The sequence below is a fragment of the Meles meles genome, chromosome 6 (assembly GCF_922984935.1).
Source record: "Meles meles chromosome 6, mMelMel3.1 paternal haplotype, whole genome shotgun sequence".
In the NCBI taxonomy this organism is placed as follows: domain Eukaryota; kingdom Metazoa; phylum Chordata; class Mammalia; order Carnivora; family Mustelidae; genus Meles; species Meles meles.
The window spans coordinates 82,931,994-82,954,067 of record NC_060071.1 but is presented as its reverse complement, the minus strand read 5'-3'; the positions used below and the strand labels follow the sequence as shown (position 1 = coordinate 82,954,067).

At 39.6% G+C, this 22,074-nt stretch overlaps 1 long non-coding RNA gene across 1 annotated transcript; it reads right to left on the bottom strand.

Annotated features, from left to right (window-relative positions):
* Window positions 1-2,778: 2,778 nt before the first annotated feature.
* On the bottom strand, window positions 2,779-21,821 carry LOC123944214. Its single transcript, XR_006818757.1, has 3 exons — window positions 21,724-21,821; window positions 21,182-21,254; window positions 2,779-3,163 (listed from the first exon to the last, which is right to left on the bottom strand). It is a non-coding gene; the product is annotated as an uncharacterized LOC123944214 (long non-coding RNA).
* Window positions 21,822-22,074: the final 253 nt, after the last annotated feature.

Genomic DNA, 22,074 nt, shown 5'->3' with positions numbered 1-22,074 from the left:
CTTTGGGCCAGTGGGTAAGATATTATCTTTCAGAATCCTCAACAAGCTTTCTTCCCTCCCTATCTAGTACAGAGTATTCAGTGGAGGACTCCAGGGCTCTAGAAGATGGCAGAATGGGCTCTGAGTGACATAATGGAATAAAGACCCACCCCCACTCTCTATCTGACCCACACTGGAATGTGACATAAAGGAGTAATAAATCTTTATAGTATTAGGCCACTGAAACTTGAGAACATCTAGAAGATTATTCATTCATTAATGTATCTGTTTCTCAAATAGTATGAATAATAAGAATTAGTGGGGATTAAAAATAAAATTTTGTACTATGGAGGAGGGCGGAGATGGTAATTGTTCTGATCTGAATATTAGATTAGGAATAGTTTTTAGGAACTACTTGAACAATACAGATTTGAATACAAATACAAATACAAGTTCATCCTGGAACAATACAGATTTGAACTACACAGGTTCACTTAGATGTGGATTTTTTTTATAAATACAGTAAAGTGCTATAAATGTATTTTCTCTTCCTTATGATTTTCTTAATAACATTTTATTTTTTCTAGCTTATTTTATTATAAGAATAGAGTATATATAATACATATAATATACAAAACATATATTACTTGACTGTTTATTTATCCGTAAGGCATCCACCCAGTCAACAGTAGGGTATTTAGTCAAATTTTGGAGGAGTCAAAAGTTAGACACAGATATTCGACTGCACTGGTGTTGATGCCCCTGACCCCTGCATTGTTCAAGGCTCAATTGTATATGATCACAAGTATTCTGCAATTGGTTTCTGTCAAACTCTTGCTTTCCCAGTCATATGCTTAATTTACATATTATTATGATAATATTATAAATATTAGTGACAAATGATTAGAACATTAGCTACCACTCATTTCTTGCCATACTCTGAGCACCTTACTTGGCACTTTATATGAATTATCTCATTTAATTTCAAAGTTACCCTATGAGAGAGCTTTAACAATATACTCATTTTAGAGAGGAAACTGATGTCCATGAAAGTTAAGGTGATCTCACAGCTAGTAAGTGGTGAATCCAGAGTTCAGACGGTCTTTTTGACTCTGTAGCCACCCTATTAATATACAACAATGCATTTAAGTGTAATATTTTATTTCAAACAAGTACTGCTTGAACAATAATAATTTACTTCAACTACTTTCCCACCCACAAACAATCCTATTGTTGTATGTTCATGTTGTACATCACAAAAACGGCCAAAAGGAAAAGCTGATCTTAGCAAATATATTATAATCCTGGATCTGCCCCTCATAGTGTAAACCTTACACCCTGATTTTATCAACATGCCAAAAATCCATCCATCTATTAAGGGTAGATGCACAGTAATCACTAATGTTTTGACCCGTAAATCAAATTATTCATTTATGATGAATAATTTAAATGAAAAAAAACTTCACTGAAGGAATACAGTTAATTACTCACCTAAAGATAACTACTCTTATAAATGATATACATAAGGGGCACCTGGGTGGCTTAGTTAGTTAAGAATCTGACTCTTGATCTCAGCTCAGGTCTTGATCTCAGTGTCCTGAGTTCAAGTCCTGTGTTGGGCTCCATACTGGACATGGAGCCTACTTAAAAAAACATATATATATATACACACACACACACACACACACACATATGATAAATGATATATATGAAATCTATGTGATTAGTATATATCCTTGGAGCAGAGATACTTTGGAAGCCAAATAATAATAGAATATTACTTGAAAAACATGGATTCAGAATGAAGATATTTTTGTAAATAGAATGTTTAATAGCTTCAAGTATAAATAGCCTGATACTCATTCACCATATGAACAGCCTTGTCTTTGGGACTGAGGTTCAATGGAATTAAGTTCCACTCCCTCATCTCTGAACCATACTTGGATAGGCTTTAGCCCATATTGCTTCTGACTTTCCTGTTATCTGCTTCCATGACTAAAATTCCTTCTGTGGATATGTCAAAACCTTCAGCTAGTTTATGTCAAACCCTGCTGCACAGGAATATATCTGTTCTTTTAAGAGAACTTTGCACATCCTTGTACTGATCTGTCTTGTGCTGCTCTTGAAATCCAACAATCCAAAGGCAACCTCATCTGTGTCCTTTATTTCAAATCATTTGCCAATATCTCTCTCATAATATTCTATAAGAATAAGAAAAAATGACAAGAATTGAAATAATTAATTCCAGGATAAAATAGTGCTCACTGAAAAATCCTATTTATGAGGAATTAGTGAGGATAAATAATAACCGATGTTCTCTTTTTCTTTTACATAGTGTCAAAGCAGTATATCCACAGGATTCAGTTAATCATTTTAACATACATCTTGATTGCTGGGGTAAAGCTTTCCAAACTCCTCTTACAAGAGCCACCATGTTTCTCTCTATAATGGTACAAACGCCATGCTAGGCTAGAACTGTTGCTCTGGAAGGAAGAATGACCTAGAATTCATCAAAGCTGTCATACAGTGTCAGGGAAAGATGGTGCTTTGCCCATTTCACCCCATCAATGAAAAACTAGGCTTGTTCAAGCTTTATGCTGAACTTTATTCTGAACCATGCCATGCACTTCAAGAGCTAAGTCCAGTGCCACAGTCCTGGTGTTCCTTTTTCTAACTAGGCGAATGCCAAGAAGAGCACTTTCCCACAAACAAGTATGTGGGAGATGGTAAATGCAATAGCAAGGTTAATTAAACCACCAGGGTGCTTCAAGACTGGAATGATTCAGTCAGACAGAAACAAACAATTTTTATTCCTTTATTGTTGTTTCTTTTTTATCTGTGAGCCAGGGGGTGGGAAGAGGACCAAGAATTCAGACATGGGAAAGATCTGGATGAACTTAGGAACTATTCTAGTAGTTTAGAGTCTGGAGAATGCTGTCGAGAAAAGTATTCCAAAAACAAAAACCAGGAGGAATGCTGAAGCAGCTTTCTCTGGAGACACAGCATGCATAGTTAGGGAGTTCCTAGACACGTTTCTGCCTGGATCCAGCTACTTTTCCTTGAGTTGGAGAACACATATTTGGAAACCTCTGACTGACAACAGCACACTGATGAGTAGATATCCTTTGATGTGAAGTGAATGATCATGCCATCAACCTTCATAGTACTGGCCAATGAGAAACCTCTGAAAATAACATGAAAAGAATAAAAATAAATAAATAAATGATCAATAGAGAAAAGGCAAAACTTCTAATAAGAAGAGATAAACAGACAAAGATAAAAATTAGGTTACAAAAGCAAAAGTAATTTTAAACTATATTAATATCATATTTGTAATTTTTAAAATTCTTATAGCATTATAGCATGTTGTTACATTCACCAAATTTTATTTTTGTTAGTAGAACTAATTGATAATAAAAGGAGGGAAATGCCATTTAAGTAAGCATCATCTATGGCCTATGGTGTCACTGTAAAAATTTGGTAGGATCTGAATACACAAACTATTTCAGTAAAACAAAAAGAAAATACATGAAAAATTGTGTATAATTGAGCATACACAAAGTTACCCTTCCCAAAAATTATGAATAAAAATTTTTAAAGAATTTAAGAGAAAAAAGGTCGAGTATTTTTTTAATATGAGGGATCCTAAAATTCTAATTATCTTACTTTAACAACTGTAAAACATAAGACACAGCACACCAAACTCACCAACTATCATATGGTTTCACTTGGTTCTTCTTAATAGTTTACTATAGTCAACAACAAACTGTACCATAGTAGTGGAGAGAAATCAAAAGAAACATAAAACTCCAAAAGAAAAATATATATATATATATATTCCAAAGAAAAAACTTTCAAAATGTCAAATAAAATACTCCAAATAAGAGCTAATTACTGTCTGGCAGAACTAATAAATGAAAAAAAAATCAAAGCTGAATGAAAGCTTTATTACATCTCCTTTGCTACTGGAAAACAGCTTGAGGTACTTGTACAAAACCTGGACTTTTTTGGAATAATGACTTTGGGTTTGTGTTTCTTTTTCCAAACATTATAGATTAACAGTATATGCACAATAAATGAATAATGGACCAGTAAGCTTTTCCTAAGACTCTTTTTTAATAAAAAAAAAAGAGATTTAATCTATTTATTTGACAGAGAGAGAGCACAAGCAGGGGGAGCAGCAGGCAGAGGGAGAGGGATAGGGAGAGAGAGAAGCAGGCTCCTCACTGAGGGGGGAGCCCAATACGGGGCTTGATCCCACGACCCTGGGATCATGACCTGAGCTGAAGGTAGATGCACAACTGACTGAGCCACCCAGGCTCAGCCACCCTTTTCGTAAGACTGCTAATGATAATTTTCAAGAAAGAATCTCAAACTCAATTATAATGGCGGAGAAAGCTTCCGTTTTTGAGAATAAGGTATTAGTCCTATGTAGCTATATCCTAAGAGGCAAGATTTGGCTGTCAAGTCCTGGAAAGACATTATCAAGAGGCTCTACTTTAGCCATGTAACTGCAAATTTGATCCAGGTTTCCTTTTCTAAAAATGAGATATCAAAAAGAATAAAGGACTAGCCATACTTACAATCTTTTCTTTAAATATACGGGAAACATGATGTCGATGTATATAGTTCATTATTTGAGACATTTCGTTTGTCTCGTCTACAACAATTAAGTGAGGCAATACACAAAAATGAAGGCCCATTCAAACCTTTTTACCTTTTCAATCAGAAAAAGAAGATACTTATGAGTGCCTGGGTGGCTCCAGTTGGTTAAACCACTGCCTCTGGCTGGGGTCATGATCCCAGAGTCCCAGGATTGAGTCCTACATTAGGCTCCTTGCTCAGTGGGGAGCCTCCTTCTCCCTCTGACCATCTCCCCCTCCTGCTTTCTTTCTCTCTTTCTCTCTCAAGTAAATAAGTAAAATCTTTAAAAAGAGAGAGAGAGAGAGAAGATGCTCAGGTCTTGAGAATTACCTGTCCTGTTTTATACGTAGCACCTGTATTGCTGCTACACATCTGTGGAAGCACAGTATCAGCCAACTGTTAATCAAGGATCACTTCCCTTCAAAGTGACTGATGATCCACTGTTAAAACAGCTTATAAAAATAACTTCTCCTTCAAAAAGGTGCTTCAGGGTTTTCAGACACATCTCACCATTCCTGCTAGCTTAATGCATGTTTGAAAGTTAATTTCTCATTAATATTTAAAGTAGAAATGGCTTCAGAACAAATTTTAAATGATCCATTACATTTTAGAAATAAAATATTATTGGCATTATTTTCATCTCGATTACAAGGAATAATAATGTCCAAGATTGGCTTTTAAAACTGTTAATGAGCCCTGGCAATGTGAAAAAGATATGGATTAGGTAGATGTAATGAGATATGATTAAAGGGTGCAGGCACTGAAGGGTGTTGGGAGAAATTCTTTTCTGAAAGAGTATAATTAGTGTCTGATAAAAGTACTTAGTAGATAAGATTTTTGAAGAAGAAAGGTTACGATAAACACATACTTTATGACAAACCTGCTTAATTTTTCCCCTTTGGTTCTCTTACATACTCAATATTATGTTGAAGTTTCATACATAAATAATGTTTGTCAAATACTTCATGCAATTCTACCAGACAATTAGAGTGTTTTAATTGCCAGACACCGAGAGCAGAAAATGTGTTGAAACATCTTATTCCATTTTCAGTGTACATTTCTTTGTTGATTTATGTAATGTAGCTAATAATATGCAACCTACCCTAGTTTTAAACAAACAAATGAACTTCTAAAAAGCAAGCTTTCCATAAGTTGCTAAGCAACTCCAAAGGCACATTTTATCAATTTAATAAATAACATTTAGATGACAAATCCTTAAGAGAGATTTCTAACTCCATTTTATAAAAAGTAGAAAACCCAAGCAGGTACCCTTCTGATTTTCCTGTTTCTAAGACCTCAGGGCTAGGCAGAGGCACTGCCGTTTTCAAAGGTACATCAGACTCACCAAACAAATAAAACATTTTGTCAATTGAAGTTGTTATATAATAGAAGTTAGGTTCTGGGACTCATTGTGTAGCTCTCAGAGCTCATGCTTCATTCCCATAACTTACGGTTTCTCAGCCTCAGCCCTGTTGACTTTTTGGACTAGATACTTTGTTGCCCTGGGGGGTTCTCCCATGCATTGTATGACTTCGCAATAATTATCCCGGGCTTCTACTTGCTAGATGCCAGTAGTGGCCTCCTAGTTGTTAAAACTAAAAATATGTTATGCTGTAAATAAACAAATAAAAATTAAAAAAAAAAAAAACTAAAAATATGTCTCCCGATATTGCCAAATGTGCCTGAGGTGGGGACAGGGAAGGTTGTAGAGTGTCAGAAATCACACCCAGTTGAGACAGTTAAGAACTACTACAGATGAATAATGAGTAAAGATGCTGTAAGAAAGGTATCTTGAGCTTAATTGGTGAAGAAGATATCATGATACTATTTCCATCAGTCAACACCTAATATATCCTAGCACCACCAACAATGAAGAATAAAGGAGTAGTACTGATTTCAGGGGTGCTGTGGCTCTTGCTCCATTCAAGGCTAGTTATTGATCTTATCATTTCAATGTAATTCCCACTATTTAGAAACTGGTGAGAAAGGGCCTCGTCATAGTTCTGTCTCTGTTGTAGTATCCCATTCCAGAACTGCACGGAAGTCTTTTCTCCTACTCTTTTTACCTCAGTTTTCACTATACTCAAGTGCTGACTAGAATCATCTAAATATAAATCTCAATTTTAATAAAGCCGTCCTCTGCCCCTAGCACCAAAATAGGTCTCTATCACTTCTATTATCAGATACTAATTCCTCTACGTGGTCTTTAAGGTTTCCTACAAATTACCACCAAACTCCATCTCACTAAACGTCTTTCTCATTCTCCACTTATATCACCTTTACCCCCTCAAACGCAAACATCTTGAATATGCTCATCTTCCTATGTGACACGTAGAGGACAAACTCATTTTCTCCATGAAAGTTTTCCTAATTAATCCTTCCTTTATTTCTTATCAGTATCATATTTCTGTTACGAGAATGGCGTGACTGCAAGTTCATATGTGAGGCAACTGTTTACTGAATGTTTTCAATAAGCCACACTGAATATTACTTAGTAGCTATTTCTATCAATTTATGTTTACATTATTTATGCTCAACTAGACTGTAAGTTCCCAGAGGATAAGAACAGGTCTTATTTGTATCCCTCTTAATAATGATGCTAATAAATGTTTTAAATTTGATTAGCAATTATAACCTTTCAAATTCCATTCCTGGTTATTAACTTGTTGGTTATATATTTTCACTACTTTATAGTCAATGAAAATGGGACATTAAATACTCTAGGGACTAACCTATGGTTACACAACCATAGATTAGTAAAGCATTCATTTAACATATGCTGACTGACTGAATTCAGCCATACAACTTCACAACTACAAAATTTTTCTCCTGTTTCTAAAGTTATTATGGCCTTTAAAAACAAGTGTTTTTCTGAACAAGAACAGCTGGAGGAGGCAGAAGACAACGCAGAAGTGAATTAAGGTTTTCAAGGGTTAAATTATGACATAGCAGGAAAGCAAAAGAGAAATTAGTTACTGCCTCAAATTGGGTACAAGAGATTAACTTCACAGACATTGACCTCTCATCATAATAAGTAAAACTTTAAAAAGAAAGCAAAATGGAAAAGCCACAGAAGGGCTGATAAACCCCCAAATTCTAAAAATCACAGCCTTTTACTTCATACACACGAGTAAGTCCAGGAAAACATTTTCAACAACTCTAGAAGATTTCCTTTCACTGGTTTGGGGAAGTCCCTTCGAAAGAAAATCAAAATGCCTGTAAAAATCATTTATCAACCTCTCAACTGACTTCAACAAAACACAAGTCAAAGTCAGTTGATTTCTGAGGCTATTCACTAACCCTAACCACATGAGCCCAAAAAGGCAGCACATTTATTCAAAATTCTTTCACCATTCATTGCATGCCTACTATGTGCAGACACTGATGTAGGCCCTGGGGGGAAACAAAGATGCCTGAGTCTTAGTTGCTGATGTGAATTCATCCAGGAAATTGAGAAAGAGGCAGATGATCTGAAAAGCCAAACAAAACAAAACACCAACAACAAACAAACAACAACAAAACACGATTATTTTCAGTGGGCCTTTTCTCTCAAGCTCTGGCCCTCCTCCACTCCATTTTCCACAGCGTAAGCAACGAAATTAAAGGAAATTCAGAATAAAGAGAAATGACAGGAACAGGTGAAGGCCCGAGCAGCTCCAGAAAGGTATTGGAAACAGCTCTCCACACGTCCCCGAGCCACGTGATTCTGCGGAAGTGCGGGCGTAGGGGACGGTCAGGACCCCACAGGGGGACCGGAAGTGCAGGATCTGGAGTGCGCGGGAGAAATTGTCCTGACCGGGTTTGACTCTAGAACCGAGGTCTTTCGAAGCCTCTCAGGGGTTTCTCGGACCACAGGGTCCCATCCTAACAGGCTTTCCGCAAAATGGGGATTTTGAGCTCTTCGGAAGAGGTTCCTAAATGTGGCTGTAAGCTTGACGTGAGTTGTGCAGGGAAGGGGCCGCGCGCCTCTCGCAGCTTTTCGCTCAGCGACTCTGCACCCCCCACACACACACCCCTACGGGGAGGGGAACGGGCGTTCGGCCTCGAGTCCCACGAGCGGCGTGCTGACCTGCCGGGAGCCTGCCGAGCGGCGCCCCCTTCCTGAGGGAGGAAGACTGAAGTGGGAGGCGGGACGGGGTCCCGGCGTAGGGGGATGTTAGAAAGCAGGCACGCTGGGGCACCAACGCTCCCATGGGGGCACTGAAAGTGTGTGCGAGGAAGGAGCTCGAGCTAGGGATGGGGCGGGGATGACGGGGGGTGGGGGGAGGTGGGGCTTCGTTCTCGCCACCCTCCTTCGCGGAGGCTTCGGCCGGGTTCGCGGGGCTGCTGGTGAACCGTACTGAGGCGCTCGGGCGTTTGCGGACGCTCGGCCGGGGCGACGCTGTGTGGGCCGCTGAGGGAGCCGGGGGCGGGGGGTAGTGGGGAGTGCACCACGGGGCTCTTTTCAAATTAAATAGTTAAGAATAGCGTTGGCTCCGAGACTTTTATCGAGAGGGTAGTAAAGGAGCTGGAAACCCGGAGTGTCAGTTTGTCTTCCCCGTTCCGGAATTAATTCTGGAGCTCTCAGCGTGGACTGGCAATGCGTGACCCGGAGGAAAGAGAGAGCCTCTTTTCCTCTCTCTCAGGCTCTCCGGCTGCCGCTGCCTCTTTCTTTCCCCGTGGACAGAATCGCCCCCGCCCCTACCTTCACCCCACGCACCTCGACGAACCGTCTCAGGAATCCCTTATATACGCCACGAAACACAGAACGACCACAGCGTTCCACTTCACTTCATCTCAGCATTAGGCGACTTTCATCAGAATAGGCTAACCAAGAGAGTTTCTTGCTGGTCTTAATATAATTAAAATGCACCAGTACGGTTTGTTCCCAAGGGCATGAGAGAGAAAATAGCTCAACTTCGTGCTGAAGGTCAGCAGATCTTCACAACTTGGCTTATGAGATCACTAAGTTCTCCTCAGTCCAGTTTTACTGAGAATTCAGTCGTGAGAGGAAATAGCTTTTGAGATGAATTTTCATCACATTAAACGTATGACTTCTCACTCTCTACTGTCTTTGAATGTCGGAAAATGAAATGGGAGCTATAAGTTCATTTCCAAAGATCTAAGGACCCAGAGGAACCCTGACTCCCCTTCCCTGCACTGCCTGCCCTCAGGCATCCTAGAAATGGGGAGAAACCCTGGGATCTGTGGCCACGGAACTGAGGTCCCTAACAAGTTATAATTGTTGACAGAGGGAGGAGGAAGGGAGGAGAGAAATGGAAAGGAGGAAAAAAAAATAACATTTGTGTTCATTTACACATTTCCTGTGCGGAACAAAAAAGTCCCACCATCAGCAAAAGAAGTCTCTTCCTCCAAAATAGCAGCCAAAGAGGGAAAATTAGAATATGCATAAATTCCTTCATTTTCATTCGCACAGAGCATGATTTCCGGCAGATTTGTATTTAAACTGCTCGATTAATCCCAATTTCTGAACAGCATTTTACTTAGCATCTTCCCAAAACTCACCTAAAGAATATTACTCTCCTCCCACCACCCTGTTTTGAAGCCTCCCTCTTTCCTGTTCTTCAACTGCCAATGAGAATTTCATTGATAAAACTGTACCTTCCTTTTTCCCGTCCACTGTTTTCAAAACTGCATTGATGCATTGGACTACACTTTATTTATTTTTTTTTTTTAAAGATTTTATTTATTTATTTGACAGATTACAAGTAGGCAGAGAGGCAGGCAGAGAGAGAGAAGGGAGGAAGCAGGCTCCCTGCTGAGCAGAGAGCCCGATGCGGGGCTCGATCCCAGAACCCTGAGATCATGACCTGAGCCGAAGGCAGAGGCTTTAACCACTGAGCCACCCAGGCGCCCCTGGACTACACTTTAATACAAACTGGCTGCTGTCTGTGAGCCATAACTGCAGATGAGAGCCTAGTGGAAAGGATATGTTTTTGAAATGTGTATCTAAAGAGACTAAACATGATAGGACCAAAGACTTTTGCAACTTCTCTCATGGCATGGAATCCTTTCCTGTTCTACACAGGTCATATTCTTTCACCATTAGCAATAGTTAGAATGCTTGAACTTTTCCTCCCCCAAACTTCCTTCGATATCTATTACCAGTTTTTAAGGAACATGATGGACAATCACGACCTTCTTCAAAGGAATATTACTCTTCATAAATATTCAAAATGTGTCAGTCCATTAAATACCCCCCCCCCCCAGCCCATTACTAAAATGTTTGCTTTGCCACTTGTGCAACGGATCTGGCTTTATCTGCCTTGAAAAGTTCTTTGTTGGAAAAAAATGTTAGCATCATTTGAAACCATTCCTTTCAAAATATCATCACTTGACTTGGGCTTACTTCCTTTATCTTTGAAACTGTAGATATGTCTTTTCTTTAATAGTAGGATGTTAATGTTTAAAGAATGAAATTACTGCATCTTGGTTTATTGAAAACATATATAGATTGCAATTCCATTCATCCCTAAATTCCTTATTCTTGCAACACCCCAAGACAGAAAGAAACCTGTATTTGCTTAATACAGTCTAAGCAGAATGTAGTAGTTCTGCCTTTCTCTCATTGTTTACAGCTCATAAACCCCAATTACTGGTAGTTAAAAAGTTACAAATGCTAATATTTGTTTAGATCTCAGTTTCTATAAAGAATGAATATACACATTTGAACTATATGTAACATGGTATATATATAATGTGTATATACATGTATGTATAAATGCATAAGCATTTAAATATCTGGTTTGTGTTGGTTAAAGATTTTTCAAGATATTGGGATATAGAATATTTTGTTAAATAAGTGCATAAACTGAGTGCACGCAAACGTCTGCATGACTTTTACTACTTTGTGAAATAACTGTTTTTGGTGTGTCTTTACTTTCTATCAAATATTCCCATTATAAGAGTATTAATTTAGTGTCTTTTAGTTAGGCATGTCTCCAAGGACTCAGAGGTTCCCAGTTATATACAATTAAAATCAAAGTGTTTGAAAATAAATTCTTAAAAGCCATACTCTGGGGGTGTGTGTAACAGAGTTGAGGGCGCTTTTATTGGAAATATTGATTTCTTTTAATTTTCTTATTGAAATGAATGACACTTATCTCTGAATCAAAGGAAATTTTCAAATAAAAATCGCAATAACAATATTTTCCTTAAAATGTTATTTTAATTAGAACTGGATTTTATATGGAAAACTCCAGTTTGATTTCAAGTTGCAGAGCTGTAGTTCCAAAGAGCTTAAGTGAACTTAGTAGTTCTTAGTTATTATCAGTACACGGAGAAAGCCTGGGGAGCCATTGAAGAGCAAAGCGATACACAGTTTTAGCCAAAGTCGCCTTACTACCGTTGCAGAATGAGCATCACCTCAGTGAATTTACCTCTAGAAATGAAAGCTCCTCAGTCTTGGTCGCTCTTAGTGAAATAATATTCTCATGAACAGGGATATTTTTGTACTTAAAAAAAAAAAACTAGACAGAAACAAAAAAAGATTGTTCAGCCTCCCTGCTGTGAAAGGTGCTGAGATAGATGCCTGGTACTACTAGCAGGGAGGCCGGCCCTTTCTTTCCCACCCTTGCTTCCTTCAACTACTGTTGGGTTTAGTTATGGACTGTGTGCATATGTGAAGTTGAAGACAGTATCTAAAGAAAAAAGTTTTGTAGAGAACAAAACTGGCTATTGATAGTTATGCCTTTTGTAATTTGTTTTTTAAGAAGGCACACAGATCTTATTTTCTCGTAAGTGTTCAGGGCTATATTGATTTGCAGGAAAATACAGCAAAGCCTAAAAATTTAAGTCACCCTTCCTGGCTCCCTCCCAGTCCATTCTTCTGTAACTAAGTTCTGTTTCCATTTGGCCTTAGCTGCTGGGCTGCTGAGGAATTTCTGTCTCAGTCCTGCTCTCCTCTCCTGTAGCTGCCCTTCTTCTCCTAACCATCTTTCTTTCCCCTCCACAAATGAAGTCAATTATCAGACAACCTGCTTTAACCCCAACATCTGCCAGACAAGCATTGAGTCTCATTCCCTCCCCACCTGATTTTTATTTTCTTTCGTTTCCTTTTTCTTGGGGTTGGGGGGGGGGGTTGGGGGGCAAGGGCTTGGGAGATGGAGAGAACATTCCGGCTGAGAGGAGTTAGATTCCTGCAGGTACAAACTTACTGGCAGATTCTTCAGAGCATAGACTCAGGAACTGGTGGCTGTTCTTGCACGTAGAACAGTAAACCTTGGCAGGTTTACAATTGACAAAAGCACTTCTACCTCCCCCTAAGGAGATGAGCTTAGCTTTACTAGCGGGATCACCACTAGTTATTAACATCTTCAACCTGGGCTCTTCCTTTCACTTCTACTCCCCTCATTTTATTGTCCCCTTTCTGTCCCTTCATCCAGAAAGTAATCAAAAAAGTTGATGATCAGGGGGAGCTAATTCCTGATTTTTGTGTCTTGCCCTTTGGGCTGAGTTCCTCAGGGCGTGTTCTCTTTAGACTCAAAGGAACCTCAGTTACTTTGTCCTTCTGAAACTCCTCAGCTTTGTGAACACGATTCCCAAATGTAACAATTTGTCCATTCATCAGCAGGGCTCCAGCCAGAAGGCACCAGGTTTTTCTACCCAAGAATCCCTTCATACATCTACCTCAGTTTCCAGTCTCCATCCCAGATTGATTTACCTGGGTAATGGGCCCAAGGGGGACATGACTATAGCAATGAAGAGGAATGGGTACAAAAGTACTAGTGCTATTAAAGAGACCTACCATATTAGACCAAGGGAGTCTTTTTTTTTTTTATAACTTCTTTTTTTTTTAAGATTTTATTTATTTTTTTGACAGAGAGAGATACAAGTAGGCAGAGAGGCAGGCAGAGAGAGTGAGAGGGAAGCAGGCTCCCTGCCGAGCAGAGAGCCCGATGCGGGACTCGATCCCAGGACCCTGAGATCATGACCTGAGCCGAAGGCAGCGGCCTAAACCACTGAGCCACCCAGGCGCCCCCAAGGGAGTCTTTTTTAGAACACTTGAGTTGGACTGGAGTGGATCATCCATCTAACCAGTGAAACAAGAATTCAGAAGAATGCCCGATTACAGCCATGAAACACATTTCAGACTAAAATGGATTCCATCTTCATCCTGTCGACCAGAAAAATTATTTTAAAATTGTTTCTGCTATTATTGTTTGCATTATTATTAACATTTTATTTCTGTCATTATTGCTGCAGTTTTGTTATTTTATTTTTGTTGTTGTTGCAGCTATTATACTATTCAGTAGAAGTTTAGAAAGATTAGTCAGATTAATTAGTTTATTGGTAATTTAAAGCTGAAAACTGGTAATTAAGCCAAAAAACTAAAAATGATCAGGGATGATTCATACCAATGTAGGATTTGGGAGGAAGAGAGTCTAAAATTTGGATATAAAATTTGGCAGCTGTGAAATAAACAGGACTTGGGGATCAGAAATATGATAATTGAAATATTCTTAGTCACTCAACCTCTCCCCCTCTTCCAAATTCAACTAAGATCATTCTGTGATTTGCTTGATAGAGGGAAAATACTATATTTGCTTTTGTTGACAGAGAACAAAGACCCCATGCTTTTTCTTCATGTGATTTGCATTTGCACGTGGATTCCCTTGCTTAGGACATCCAAATATCTAAGCTCACTCCCCTCCAAGTTTGCCTCTCTTTGCTCTAGTTATGCACCTCACTGGAGAGGGTGCATCATATAAGACAGGTATACAATTTCAGCCCTCTCCACAGACAGATTCCATGGAATATAAATTCAATAATGCAATTCTCTCCACAACAAGCTCTCTGCTCTCTTTCAAATATAATTAATGTTTTGATAGTGTAGTTCTTTAACTACATATATACACACAAAAACAGACGCACCCTCTAGCTTTGCTGTTTGTGCATTTAAAACAGAAATGGATGTGGCTCTTTCAGTGACTCCTAAAATTCCTCAACTCAGTCAGCCCACAGAGAAGAAATCTGTTTAGGTAATAACTGCACAGTCTGTTGTGTGCCCAGAAATATTTAAAACAATAAAAAATGCAAGCCCCTAGTTTTTGATAGTCATTTTTTGTCAAATTTCCTAGAAAATAAAGGATAGTCTGAATTGATATTCTGATACAGACATTCACTAGATAACAGTCAAAATCAACAAAAACACGGTCCTAAACTACTGGTTGTCTTTTCCAAGTTTTGATGATGGAAACTGAATTTCAATACCTTCCATTTTATCCAATTGATGCTAAATGAACACAGATGTATAAAAACTAGCAACCATAATAGACAAAACTACAATGACTTCCATAGAAATTCCTTACTCCATCAAACACCTCAGTCATGTTTTAGGTGGATTATTTCATTTAATTGCAATTGGTTGTATATTAACATATTCCTATGTGAAATAGATGGTCAGAAAGAAAGATGTACATGACAATATGGCTAGTAGGAGTTAAGTGAGCAAATGCTGCTGAACTCCCATATTCAAATGTGCCATATCCCTAACACTTCATTTCTACAAGCTGGTTACAATCATAAGAGGACAAATAACCTTTCAGACTATAGGACATGATATATTTTCAGTCTTTAATAAAGAAAAATACATAACCTATGTTTCTTAATCCAATGAAAGTATAAACTTAAATCTTCCCATATTGTTACTGAGTTGAAGAAGCTAATTATTTGGAACTAATACACTGGACATTTTGTTTGACTCATAAGTGTGTATGAGTTGCTGGCAGGGGAAGCATTTTACACATTTTTCCACAAAAATTTTAGAGGGCATATGTAAAAGGAATTTCTCTTACATCTTTTGAGGTTTAATTTTCTTACTCTTCATGTAGTTTTTGGTGTTTGGAATTGTAAAGAAGATAAGAGAAAGAACAAGGAAAGGAGAACATGTGGCTGATTCCAAATAGATCATTTAACTGGATGGAAAGAAGCAAAAATATTTCCCCAGTGCAGTTGTACAAAGAAAGGGAAGAGTGTGATCCATCAAGAGCTCACTTGTGCTTTTTGTTATTGTTTTAGATGGTGGTCCATCAGGGTTCCTTTCCCATTACTTTCCTCCAAATTGTTTTCCTTGAGAGCATAAATGTGGAAACTACTTGTCCCTTCATTCTCTCACAGCCTAATATTTAACAGCAAATATTTTAGTTACATTTTCAATAGAAAAAGTTTTTACAGGTATAGAGATTCAGTCTTAGTACAGAAGCAAATTACCAACTCCAGTTGGTTAGATACACTTGATATTTGCTTGTGGTGAGCTGTAAAATTTTATATATATGTAAGATTTTTACAGTATCGATCAGTAATGACATGTGAGCTATCAAAAAGAAATCCTCTCTGAGACTGTATTTGTTCTAATTTCTTCCTCATTTTCCCTTTTGATTTGTTTTTGAAACAGTGACATGACTACTTTTCTGACTCTCAAATGAGGTTTCCTTTGGCTCAGATTAATATTAAAGAAGATCACATACACGGTTGGAAAATATTGTTATTTTTCTTTAATGGGGAAAATTGGACTCCCGCGTGTCAGATCTGTGGTTTTCCGAAGGGCAATGGAAATGGTACTGACATCACTTTGCACTTTAACAATCGGATTTGGTCAGGGTACAAGTTGTTTGTTTAACCCGACAGCTCGGTGCACTCCGTCGCACGCTTTGCACACTCATTAAAACGATTATTCACGACCTGTCGAGTGTTTTCGGGTTCATTCACAGGAAAGTCTTGGAGCAAGCGAGAGCAATTCAAGTCAACACTGTCCACTACCCCGTGCACGTGAGGACGAGCTGGTGCGTGCGTAAAAAGACAGAGGGAGGGGTGGGTGAGCACGCCTTAGCTATAAGTCCTGTTCATTCGATGCTCTGGAATCTCAATCTCGAAAGAATGCCAAGAGTGCTTAGTCTTAAAAGGCTATGTCGCTGTGTTAACTTCAAGGGCTTGGCACAGGATAGAAAAATAAAATAAACCAAATAAACAAACTCAAATCTCTCCCTCCACTCCTTTCAACCTTCTGCAAAGCTTGAGGTCCCGGGGCTCGCCCACCTTCTGCCTGCAGCTGCCGGACTGTGAGGCTCCACCTCTCACGTCGCGAAAGCTGAGGATAAGTAGTTTCTGGAAAACTCGCCAGGGTGAAGAGATTAATTCCCTTTCCATCTCCCAAGGCCCTTTCGTTCTCAAGAAAGAATTCGGTTACTTTTCCTTTCTATATTTCTCTTAAATAATGGAGGGGGTGGCAGGAACGGGGCGGGGGGGGGGGGTGCAAGAGATGAAGAGTATGACTGTTAACCATATTTGGTAGATGTCTTCCAAATTACTAGGAAAGACTCCTTTTCCAAACTGCAAGCAAAATCCTATAAAACGAGGAGTAAATAGCCCTCGATAAATTAGACCACTTTTTTTTTCAATTTCCAAGTCATCTTTCAATATTTTGTGATGATAATAAGCACAACAGGAATGAATCTCAATCTCCCACAATTGCCTATACCTATAAAAGACACACCCCGTGGTCTTTAGCTGTTGTATTTCTTCAAATGAGCCTTGATATATAACATTCACATGTCAGCTATTAGTTCAAGAGAATACCTATTTTCCTAAGGTGTGATGGTAGATATACACTAAATAATAGAACAGATGAATGTATAAATGCATTTGATATATACTGAAGAATTCTGAAATATCCAGTTAACAAGAAGTAAAGCCCCAATAACTTAAAGTTAATACCATTTCTATATTCAAATCTCGCTGCCCCTTGATTTTTCATCTACATCCTTAGTAAACCCAGCGGCCAGCTTATTATGAGAAAAACCTAGTTATGCCAACAACAACAAAAAAAGGCTCACTCATTGGTTTCACCCTATCATATCTGACATAATGAAATCATCTGTTTTTCTATTTTATTGAAACATCCATACAATATGTAAAGAGAAGAATGGAAGTTTTCAAGTATTATGAGGTTCTAATCAGAAACAGGTTTCTAATTGCTAAAAAGCAAGTAAGATGAGTAATTTTGTAAACTCTTTGGGTTGCTATAATTCACTATCAAGTTTACTTAAAATTGATCTGTCAAATGTGTTTCCTGTATAAGCTCTTTCATTAAAACCAACCTGCAATAATAATCAAGAGGCAGATGCTGAAATATGTAAGTAAATAACTGAAAGTCTCTGCATAAATAAACACAAATCAATGCAGTAATAGACAACACTATCGATGTAGGAATGATCGATTTTAGTCTTCCAACCTGCAATCAGAGCTTGCAACGTATAATTAAAATTTTCAACTCTACTACTACTACTACTACTACTACTGGGAAAATAAATGAATAAATAAACAAGCTGTGCTTGCTGCCAGTTTTACCTGATCCTACTTTATTCCACCTAGAGTATTTCTGACGGGGTGGGAATATTCCACTTTTTAAAGAAAGCTTTTTTTAAACTAAAACATTATTAATTATAAAAATTCTAAAAGTATCAAATAATAAAATTCCCTCCTTTTTTTTGTTCTGAATATTTCAACCTTTATCATACCCTCTAATTATTCCGCACATTTTAATAGGAAAAACACACACTAGTGTTTACTATTTTTAAAGATTTTTTCCCAACTACTATGACCCTCTGGGTTTAAAGATTCTTTGGTCCTTTTGTTAAAACAAATAAGAAAAATTTAATTTCTTCAATATACCCTGAAGCTCTCACACCCATGCCTGCATATACAAGCAATCTGAAATAAGAAAGGAGGAAAAAGCATCTGCGTTATTCCAAAATTGTTTCTTAAAATGATTGCAAAACAGTGTCTGACTGAAAGAAATAAATATGCCTTGGATTTCTAGAAATTGATATCTAGAATGGTTCAGATTTTGCTTAACATCAAATTTCCTTTTTGAGACTATTTATCATTGGAGGGCAGAATTAATTTAGATTAGCAAAAACCAGTGTATGATGATTTTGAGTATTTAGGTTCTGAAGAGTAATGAAATACGGTGTTCATATTTTTCTCTTAATCAACAAAGATGCTTATTTACATTCATCCTTGAATTACTGTAGTCCTTCTGGAACACAGGCCTTTAAAAGAATTTCTTAGTTATGAAATTCAGCTTCTTTGAAAGTGATCTTTCTTATATAATAGCACCCAAATATGGGTTTTGATTATATTACTATGTGACCAAGCATTCTCTAACTCCTCTCCTTCCCATCCAAGGGCAACCAGACCCAAATGGAAAAAATATCATCAGTTATTGTTTAGGGTTAATTTAACAGATAATTTAACTTCAAACAACAATGATCAGGTCATTACATTTCAGAGCAATGAGAAAATGAAAGAACCCAGAAACAACTCTCCCTAACGCCACTACAGTTTTTGGTTTTTCTGCCCAATCAAGGGCATCAACAATGTCTGCCCTACAGACGTAGAGTAAGATATGTTTGTACCTTAAAAGTGCTCTGATTCCAAGAATGAGACACCTAGGGGAGCAGAAAGGAGGGGGTGGGTGGGTAGCCAAACTGAAGAAGACAACCCAGTTCAGGGAGGGCTAGCCCTGTAAGAAAATTCAACCTAAGGCGAAAATGAATAACCAAACATGTCTGGCAACAGAACACGGTTTCTTTCGGACAGGAATCCTCAAATCTCGCAAAGTGCACAGTGCTTTCCTCCCATGCAGCTTTTCCGCAAGGCCAAAGACCAGGGGAGAGGATCATATGGGTTAAGCAACAGACTGACAAAAGGATGTGGGACGTTTTATCTCCCCTCTCACCCCCACAGACACAATTTTGAGAATTATTTAATATTATTTTAAATGCCTTTTCTGATGACAACGATTTCAAGATTTCTGCCTACCTCAATAAGTTTTAATAGAGGGCCAGGTGAGGCTGGGGTTAAAGCGTCGAAATTGGGTCTTACGGGGGTCTGAGGGGGGGGGGCAGTTGGAAGTGGACAAGCTCTATTCTGCCTGTCCTTTTCTTCCCATCCTCTTTCCCAATTGAAGCACCCCAGAGAATCTCTGGCACCCACGGGATGCTCTCTGCCCACCCAAACCCCAGCCACCCTCTCTCCAACCCTTATCCAAGGCCAGCTCTTTTCCGTTAAGAACCCTTCACCTTGGACCACAGGCTTGGGCGGAAGGGAAAATGGGGTGGAGAGCGAAATAGAACAGGAGTAGGGAGTGGAAAAGAGAAAAGATGTCTATTACAGAGAAAACAGTTTTATCAACTAACAGATAAGTGCTGAGATCTGAAACCGCACCAGGTAAATAAAAAGAAACAACTTTCAGGGAGGAAAAGGGTGGGGGGGGGTGAGGAAACAAGAATAAAAAGAAAAAAGGTGGGGAAACGCGCCAGCCAAGGCTGAGGAGTCAATTTTCCTGGCATCAGGCAGTGTGAGCTACCAAACTCTAAGCTCTCCTTGTCCTGGGCAAGAGCGCCCTCACCTTGTTGCTCCCTGCTCAGCGTCGGGCTTCGCGTCCGCGGAAATCTCGGCCGCCACTTCCCGAAGCGCCTCTCCTACCCCGCTACCGGCCGCCAGCGCCGCCCGGACTCAGCAGTCCAAATCACTTTTCTACTTGATTCCAAAGGCCGAGAAAACGACGCGGCTGGATTCCTGCCCCGCCACCGTGCCCTTCTCCAGCTTCACCCAGGAGTCCCTGAGGCGCCGGGAAGGCTAATAGATCTCGGCGAGGGCCCCAAATACACTTCGGGTGAAACTAACCTGTGTCTGGCGCGCCCCGGGCACTCTCGGGACAGCCAGGCTCTCGAGCTCACACTGCCGTCTCCTAAGTGTGCATTAAGAATCAATTATTTGCCTGAGATTCCCAAAGCCGGGGACTGGAATATTCCCACCAGGGACAAAGTCAAGCCCAGAACGGTGCGCTTTTCCCGAGTCCTCCGAACAGGCGGATGAGTAGCCTCCCACCCTGGTCCCGCCGCACTGTACCTGGAGCTGTTCAGCTAAATCCCGCGGGGACCCTCGCCTGACCCAGGCCAAGGAGCTGGGGGCGGAGGGCCAGATCTGGGAGAGGTTGGCAAAGTTAGTGTGAAAATAGAGGGAGGAGGGGCGTACTCAAAAAAAAAAAAAAAAAAAAAAGTGGGGGGGGTAGAGAAAGAGAAGAAAAGAAAAAAGAACTTCAGAATTAGACAAGTCTTGGCTCTGGAGCAAAGAGCTCTGTCTCAAATAGGGAGAACAAATGCCTAAGAGTCTGAACGTTAAGAAAGGTCCGTTAGGGTATTCTGGAAGCTGCGGCAAGACTCAGAAATCTTATTTCCACCAATTGAATTACTCGCACTTTGGGACCTATTTCAGTCTCCCACTACCCCTCCTACGCATAAATTCGACTCGTTTTCTCTTCATCCCTCTTTGCCATCTCTTCATCCTCTTTACTTAGGATCCACGGTGCCTTTCTGCCGACGTGGAAAAATCATGCATTCTCTCAGTTACTTCTGTTGATAGCGCGCCCGCTAAGAAAATTTTTCCAAAAGAAGAGGAGCACTTTAGCCCCGGACCTCAAAGACGCGGTTTAAGCCTTAGTAAAAAGCAATCTGGCATAGCTCTCCTCCCTCCGAAAAGCACTTGCACTTACCAGTCTTGGGGTAAGAGTGTCCCAGTCCTTAAGTCTTTTTCTTCGGCATCCTTCGGCCAACACCAGGCAGAGTCTTGGGTGAAGGGAAAAAACAGACAGAAATCGGAAGGGAGAAAAGAGACTCAAACACAACGCTACACCATATATTCCCCAGAGCCACTTTGGCCTACATCCTCAGGACATGGTCCAGGCAAACTGACCGCTAGAGTGGGAAAAAGGTCGGTTTGGGGGCCAAAAACCTAAGAGGTGGATTATTTTAACTGCTGGTGGTTGGGGGAGGGGAGGCCCTAGAGAGAGGGTAGGGAAAGGGGGGATGACTGGGATGAGAACACGCAAAAGAAATACATGTAAAAGAAAATCGAGAATGAAAGCCCTTTTGAACTCTTACAGGTAGGTAGTTTTTAGGAAGAATGCAGACGTGTGTACTCGCGAAAGGAAAATCTAGATGACCCCTATTCTTTCCTTATCTCCAGGATTTGGCCTCAATTGGCTTTAAGTGGGGGGGAGGGAAAGGGGAGAATTTTAATTCAAATTTCACCTACCCCGCTTGTTGGAATGGCTGCGCAGATTTTCACGTTGGAGAGTTCCATCTGTCTGGCAGAAGCTGGAGTGGTGTTGGGGGCAGGTTATCTGGTGAAGTAGGAATGTACAGGAACCCCGCCCTCTAGGCACAGTTATACAACCCCAGCAACCCGTCTCAGCCAGCTCTAAAACCTCTAATGATCTTCACCTTCACCCTTTGTTAGCCTATTTCTCCAGCAGGCATTTAGTTCCGAACACAACTAGCCACTTTAGATATTTATAAAATTAATTTCTCAAAAGCAAAATTATTTCAACACAAACAAATTCCTCAACAATGTTGTAGGAAACAGTTTTTAAAAACCACATTTATA